At 36.5% G+C, this 8,607-nt stretch overlaps 1 non-coding gene across 1 annotated transcript; it reads left to right on the forward strand.

The window, feature by feature from the left end:
* The first annotated feature begins 6,980 nt into the window (after positions 1–6,980).
* Positions 6,981–7,087, forward strand: LOC128295792 (small nucleolar RNA R71). The gene has a single exon (XR_008286342.1). It is a non-coding gene; the product is annotated as a small nucleolar RNA R71 (small nucleolar RNA).
* The last annotated feature ends 1,520 nt before the right edge of the window (positions 7,088–8,607 follow it).

The following is an 8,607-nucleotide window of genomic DNA, read 5'->3' on the forward strand; positions in this document are numbered from 1 at the left end:
TCTAACTATTTCAAGCACTCAAATTAAGAGATTTCCATCATTCAACATGACATATCATCACATGCATACATGTTTACAATCTGACCTTGGATTTACTAGGCATTAACATCATTTGATCACATGTACTTAACATAACACATATGAATATATGTCTTAATAACCTACTTAATCATACCAAAATAATCCATTACTAGACATTCCAATGGTTAGGTTACAAAACATCATTTTCAAACCACTATTGGTCAAGTTGTCCTATATATGCCATTATACCAAAATGATTTTATTACATATACCCAAGATAAGCTAGTTGATAGTGTGACAATGCTCCAATGATCTTCCAACCTTTGTGAGCTTTCGAGCACTATAAAATAGGGGAAAAATAAAACAGAGTAAGCATTACATGTTTAGTAAGTTTGTATAATGAAAACTAAACTTACCAATCCCGTTAATTAAATCTAAGCATACAACAAGTTTTTTCATCCATTTGTCAAAATTGCCTAAACACATGCATCCAATCAAACATGTTAGTCACAAATTTTACATATACATCAAGTAAGGATAGGTGAGCTCATCATACATTACTATTTTAATACATGATCGCGTTATTTCGTGATAGGTTTTAAATATTTATAATTACTCGTTTTTAAACTAACTATTATTGCGATGTAGGCAAGTGAACCTATCGAACAGTAGTATAGTTTTAGTAAAACTGGATTGTTGAACCTAAAGGAACTAAAAGTACTAGTAATGACTATTTTTTTATTATCTAGCCTAAGAATAAAGAGGTTTTGTTTTAATTAACTAATTATCTAAACTAAGAACTCACAGAGAAAAGAATTGGGGAATTGCTTTTGGGAAAAATCGATTGACTTAAGACAATACCTAAGGAAAAAATCCACCTAGAATTTACTTGTTATTCATTCAACTTGTTCCGTAGAGATCCCTAAGTTATGTTATTATCCCTATTAAAGTCTAATAACGTCTAATCCCTAGATTGAATAACCGAGAATTTTCTCTAATTAAAACTCTAGGGTTGCATTAACTCAATCTATGGATCCCCTTATTAGGTTTCACCCTAATCCAGAAAAATCTTGTCACCCTATGTCTAGGCGTGCAATCAACTCCGCTTAATTATGACAAATGTACTCTTAGACAAGGTCTATTCCTCCTCTGAATAAGAGCATGTCTTGAATCAGTATCCTAGGATATCAAAACAAGAATTAAGAATACATAATTAAGAACAAATTAAATATTTATCATACGATTCAGAAAATAATAACAAGATTCATCTTAGGTTTCATTTCCCTTAGGTATTTAGGGGTTTTAGTTCATAACTAAATAAGAAAACATCTCAGAAGAATAAAGAATACAAAACATAAAGAAAACCCAAAACTCCTGAAGGGAAATTGAGGAGAGATCTTCAGTTTTGATGATGAATCTGGCTTCTAAGATGGATCAATCGGCTTCCTTGGAGTAATTCCTTACTCTCCCTTCTCCGTCTCCCTTTTCTTCCTTCTCTAGGGTGTATTTATAGTCATTGGAATGCCTAGAAGCCTTCAAAATTAGCCTTTTCCGAATTGGACTCAACTTGGACTCGGCATGGACACGTCCGTGGCACACGTCCGTGTTCGATTACTTCAGGCAGTGCTCGAGCCTGCCAAATTGACACAGCCGTATGGTCTGCCCGTGTGAGGAGGTCCAGGCCCTGTTGATTTCGTACTTTGGCTCATTTTCTCCGTTTTTGGCCTGTCTGTCATTCCTTTCGCTTTTCTATGCTTTTTTAAGTATAAAACATGAAATTAAAGCATTAGGAGCATCGAATTCACCAATTTTAATGAGAAATCATCCATAAAATGCATTAAACATGGGGTAAAAATATGTATAATTTATGGTTTATCAAATACCCCTACACTTAAGCATTTGCTTGTCCTCAAGCAAAATTCTCAACTCAAAATCAAAATAAATTATTCTCAACTTATAATTCCTATCGATAATATCTCACATTAATCCATAAGTAATCATACATTGAGAATTCAACTAAATGAACATAAAAGTTTCAAACATTTCAAGTTTCAAACATTTCAAGTTGAACATTTTAATCATGCAAACATAGGTGTCTCCCCTCATTTAAGTAATTACCTTTGATTCAGAATATCACAGAGTTTCACATCCTTACTAAAGATTCACTCAAATCACTCGAGGTGTTTAAGGACAATAAATGAAGCACTCAACAGTCAATAATGAAAAAGTCATTACCATAGGCTTGTATGAAAACCAAATCTTCACCACTATAATTTAAGATGATACATCAATCAAAAGGTCTTTAGAAGGTTGTAGTGAGGCTTGGTTAGGGGAGTGTGGTCACAAGCTGAAAGAAAGGGCTAGAATCGAGATTGAATTGAAAAATTACTTAACTAGAAAAAGAGTTAATCATTACTTGCGTACAACAGGGCTTCTTCTCAGACTATGGAATTTAACTTCTGAAGCTTACAAACAGAAGATCACTACTAATATGTATACATTTTTTTTTAGAACAAGTTGAATAATATAGACTAACTATTAAGAACAAAACATAGCTAAGCAATCCATTCAACTCAAATCTCAACAAAAATAGGGATTAATTTAGGGGATTTCAACAATAATGGGTTAAAAGTTAATATTGAGGGTAATACAAGAAATGGCTTGTTAGGATCAAGGGGGTTTACTAGGGGTTAATCGTGAAGGTAGGCTTTTCATGGCATGAGTGGGTTAATCCTAAGTGCCTTAATCATTTTGACATATCAAATCAAATGGTGTGGTCTCGACATGCATAATCAAGCAAGTTCTAGAATAACAGTTCAATACTGACGCACTCAAAGCAATAATAAAAGTGAGCATGAAAGAATTAATAGATGCTCAAAAGGATCAAATATCTCACAAAATTATGGCTTTTTGATGTTAAGACTTGTGAATTCCAATTCAAAGTAATACTTAGACTTGGGGAAACAACCTATGATTTTAAATTCTTAAAAATCAACTTATCATGCTTAATTTTCTAATGTCTTAAAGTTTAAACAATCAATACATAAATCCCTATGTTTTAATTCAAGACATATTAATCAAAATCATAAATCAATTAAAATTTATCCTAAATATGATATGAGAGCTTTTCAAGAGAACAAGGTAATCATTCAGGGATTTTTCTGATAATGAAATGAATGCCCTCCACACTTAAGATGTACATTGCCCTAAATGTACAAAGATAGGTATTATAAAATATAAAAATAAGATAGGGAGAGAAGTGAAACTTCTTGTATGATGAATTCCTCGAACTAGAGTTTTGGAGAGTAATCGGTTCGAGAGTGGAGGAGGATATTCCAGCGGTCGTAGAGGTTAATTAGTCCATAAGTCATGCGCCAAAAGGATATTATTTCGAGTGGTAGCTATGGTCGTGGGCGAGCAAGACATGGCAGTCGTGGAGAACCTTTCTCGGTGGAGTTCTAGTTCCTATGTGATGATGAACTTAAGAGCTCTATATAACTCAGGGATGGTGGGAGAACTGATGCCTTGGAGCAGCTAGGATTGTAGAAGGCTGTGCCAGGGGCCAAAGTGTGCCAGCACTTTGAGGGAGAGAAATGTATGTGGCGACTGAGAGCATGTAGTTCATTCTCCTCCTTGAACTCCTTCGTATATAAGCCTAGTGCAACACCAAAATCTGGGACGCTTAGCTGGCAGATTAATTCGCCTAGGAGAAATTGAACCGTACCGGGATCATTGTAGTTCGTCATTACGGTCTGAAGATGGAATGTTGAGCATAGTTCCATCGTGAGCTCAAGGTATGTTGGCTCGATAATCCCAAAGAATAGCTCCCAAGGGTCAGTGGTTAGGAGGGCTCGAATCGAATCAGCCAACTGAACCTGTTTTACAGCAGCCTAGTTGATGCAGTGACCCGCAATTAAAGGTCGGGCTCGAAGTATTTGGAATAGTTCTTCCTAGGGCCCTCGGGGGAACTGTAGGAGAAGGTGACCAATTTTCGCGGTTGGACCCACGGAAGAGGACGTTCCCTTCCTCTTCTTTGAAGCAGGTAAGGCAGTTTTCTTTCCTCGTGAAGACGACATCAAAAGCCTGTAATATAAAGAATAATAATAATAGGTAAACGAATTCGAAAAAATAAAATGCATGAATTTGGAACTAATTATTTCAACTAATACTATTAATATGAAGCAAACTCAACCACAATAACAATAACAATGAGAATGAGAATAGAAATGTAATGGGTATGAGGTTTTCCTAATCTCAATTTAACACGGAATGTATGATATTAACTTAGGAATGCAAATTAAATGATATACATTGGCATGGTAATAGCATGAGAATAAACATAGTAATGTCATGGGTATGAGGTGTTCCTAATAACTTGATTTAACACAAAATGTATGATAACTAACCTAAGAATGTAAATTAAATGATAGAAAAATGAAAAATAGTTCAAAAGATATGAAGAGTATGTTGATAATAAGCATTAGAAATAAGTAAAATAGAAGTGAAAAGAGTAAAGAAACGCTAAGGGAAAGAGATTGAGCGTCAAAAATGAAGTGGGAAGCGGCGCACGGGCGTGGCAGGGAGGCCGTGTGGAGTTGCAGCGGCTAGGGTTAGGGTTTTTCAATGGGGAAGAAAGCGAATAGTGCAGGGTATTTATAGATTTTGGGCTACACGGCCAGGGCACACGCCCGTGCAATTTCAGCCCGTGTGATTCGCGAATTTCAAATTTGGGCGCGTCTGACATTTAGTACACGCCCGTGTTCCTCGGGCGTGTGGGTTCATACGGTAGTGTCGTAGCCCGTGTTGGGAAATCTTTTGCCTTGTTTTCACACGGCCTTAAGCACGCCCGTGTGCTTAGTCATGTCTCTGTGGAAACACCTATATTCAAGATTTCTATTAGTAAGTTAGGAGTTTAATACCAAAATTTAAAGAAATTAATATTGTTAGTGCTTGGGTTGCCTCCCGAGAAGCGCTTATTTATAGTCTAAGCTCGACTTACCTCTTCAGTGAATGGTCATGGTGGTTTGAGGAGTTTATACTCCTCATTCCTGCTATCAATCTCATCAAAATAAGGTTTTAATTGGATGTTGTTTACCTTAAAAGTGTCGAACTTGGGGTGACTCACCTCCACCGTACTGAATGGAAAAATACTGAGTACCGTAAGAAGGATTTCCTCATTAGGTGTGGTAGTGACAATGTGGGGATCTGCGGCATCTAATAAGACTTTATCACCAACCTTAAGTTAATTTGGAGAGGTATCGGGCCCGTTCTGGCGTAGTTTCGGTTTATCGTGTGTTCGTGGTTTATGTGTTCGCCATTCATCTGGCTCCTCTATTTACAACATTCGTTCTTCATGAATAGATGTTTGAGAATGGCTCATGTACGTCCTTCAGACTTAGCTCCTGTGAAGTGGGTTGTATCATGTGGTTAGTTTTAATAGGATGGTTTAGACGATCACCTTCAACTTTCGATGTGTTGTCAGAATTGCGAGCTTGAAGGGTGAGTGTTTCGTCCCCTACGCGAAGCATGAGCTCACCTGTGCCAACATCAATAATTATTTTATCAGTTGCTAAAAAGGGCCTTCCTAGGATTAAGGGAGTATTGCTATCCTCCTCTATGTCTAAAATAATAAAATCAACGGGAAATATAAATTTATCGATTTTGACTAGCACATCTTCAATAATACCCCTAGGAAATCTTATAGTTTTACCTGCTAATTGAATGCTCATCCTAGTCTATTTGGGTTTTTTGAGACCTAGTTGCTTGAACATTTTAAAAGGCATGACGTTGATACTAGCTCCTAAATCAGCTAATGCATTATTAACATCTAAACTACCAATTAAGCAAGGAATCATAAACTCCCCGGTAGCTTATTTTTCAGAATAGCTGAGCACACTGCTTTAGTTCCACATGCGATGCCTCATCTAACTTCTGCTTATTTGCTAAAAGCTCTTTTAAGAATTTCATTGCGTTTGGCATCTGCGATAGAGCTTTAATAAACGGTAAGTTAATATGTAATTTTTTAAGAGTTTAAAGAATTTACCAAATTGTTCATCTGAGCGGTCTTTCCTTGTCACGTTGGGGTATGGTACACGAGGTTTATATTCGACATTTACTGATTTGTTTGTATTTTGATCTACCTCACCTTGACCTGTACTTACCATAGTTTCTTGCCACGGTTCTGGTTCAGGCTCCACAAATCCTTCTTCATTTTGAATATTAATCGCGTTGAGCTGTTCCCTTGGGTTGGGTTCAGTATTACTTGGCAAACTACCTTGTGGTCATTCGGAGATTAATTTGGAAAGCTAACCTATCTAAGTTTCGAGTCATTGGATCGATTCTTGTTGATTCTTAAGTGCTATCTCGATGTTCTGGAAATGAGTTTCTGACACTGATATAAACTTTGAGAGCATCTCTTCTAGGTTCGGCTTCTTCTCCTGTTGGTAGGGTGGTTGCTGAAAACCTGGAGGATGTTGTGGTCTTTGATTTCCTTGGCCTCCCCATAAGAAATTAGGATGGTTCCTCCAACCTGCATTGTAAGTGTTACTAAATGGATTCTTTTGAGGTCGAGGATTATTACCCATGTAGTTTAGTTGCTCGTTATCCATGTTATGGGCATAAGGTTGATATTCCGGATGGCTTGTTCCACCGCTACTTGCTTCGCACTGCATTACTGGGTGAACCTGTGAAGAACTAAGAAAACCATCAATCTTTTTGTTTAAGAGTTCTACCTAATTAGAGAGCATGGTGACCAAACCGATGTTATAAACACCCGCTGTTTTGTTGGCTTTGTCCTCATGACTTGCCACTGATAGTTATTCAGTGACATCTCCTCAATAAACTCAGAGGCATCTTCAAGTGTTTTATTATTGGTGGTTCTGCCAGCAGCTGCGTCAACCATTTGCCGAGTCAAAGGATTCAGACCATTGTGGAATGTTTGAACTTGGAGCCAAAGCGGTAACCCATGGTGGGGGCACCTTCTCAGTAAGTCCTTGTATCTCTCCCATGCATCGTAGAGGGTTTCTAAATCCATCTGCACAAAATAAGAGATATCATTACGTAATTTAGCTGTTTTAGCCGGTGAAAAATATTTTAGTAAGAATTTTTCAGTCATTTGTTCCCAAGTAGTAAGTGACCCTCGTGGTAACGAGTTTAACCACTGTTTAGCTTTGTTCCTCAATGAAAAGGAAACAACTGAAGACGTATGGCATCATCAGAAACGCCATTAATTTTAAATGTATCTCATAGGTCTAAGAAGTTGGCTAAATGAGCGTTGGGATCCTCATCCTACAAACCATCAAACTGAACAAATTGTTATTGTATCATTTGAATAGTGTTAGGTTTTAATTCGAAAGTATTTGCAGCTATAGCAGGTCTAACTATGCTTGATTCAGTTCCTGTTAAAGAAGGTTTAGCATAATCATACATAGTGCGTGGAGCATGATTTTCATTGACCACAGTTGCAGGAGGTAGCTGATTGCCTTGGTTTTCAGCTATCTCTTCGGTTGGGGGTTGAGTATCGTTTTCTTGCTCGTTCTCCGTAAATCTTAAGCTTCACCTTATTTCTCTTTGGTTTCTACGAACTGTACGATTGATTTCTTCGTCAAAAAGTAATGGTCCTAACGGGTTTCTTCTAGTCATAAAATATAAAAACCTGCCAAGAGAAAGAAAAAAATTAATAAATAATAATAAAAAATTAAATTAAATTTCAAGAAAAACAAATGGATAAAGTAATAAAAATTGAGCATTCCTAATATTTCAGTTCCCCGGCAGCGGCGCCAAAAACTTGATCGCGTTATTTCGTGATAGGTTTTAAATATTTATAATTACTCGTTCTTAAACTAACTATTATTGTGATGTAGGCAAGTGTACCTATCGAATAGTAGTATAATTTTAGCAAGACCAGATTGTCGAACCCAAAGGAACTAAAAGTACTAGTAATGACTGTCTTTTTATTATCTAGCCTAAGAATAAAGAGGTTCTATTTTAATAAACTAATTATCTAAACTAAGAACGCACAGAGAAAAGAATTGGGGAATTGCTTTTGGGAAAAATCGATTGACTTAAGACAATACCTAAGGAAAAAATCCACTTAGACTTTACTTGTTATTCTGGCTCTGAACCGGACGATTTATTCATAAAACTTGCTCCGTAGAGATCCCTAAGTTATGTTATTATCCCTATTCAATACTAATAACGTCTAATCCCTAGATTGAATAACCGAGAATTTTCTCTAATTAACACTTTAGGGTTGCATTAACTCGATCTATGGATCCCCTTATTAGGTTTCACCCTAATCCGGCAAAATCTTGTCACCCTATGTTTAGGCGCGCAATCAACTCCGCTTAATTATGACAAATGTACTCTTAGACAGGGTCTATCCCTCCTTTGAATAAGAGCATGTCTTGAATCAGTATCCTGGGATATCAAAACAAGAATTAAGAACACATAATTAAGAACAAGTTAAATATTTATCATACGATTCAAAAAATAATAAGAAGATTCGTCTTAGGTTTCATTTCCCTTAGGTATTTAGGGGTTTTAGTTCATAACTAAATAAGAAAACATCTCAGAAGAATAAAAAAT

The sequence above is a fragment of the Gossypium arboreum genome, chromosome 7 (genome assembly GCF_025698485.1).
Source record: "Gossypium arboreum isolate Shixiya-1 chromosome 7, ASM2569848v2, whole genome shotgun sequence".
NCBI lineage: Eukaryota > Viridiplantae > Streptophyta > Magnoliopsida > Malvales > Malvaceae > Gossypium > Gossypium arboreum.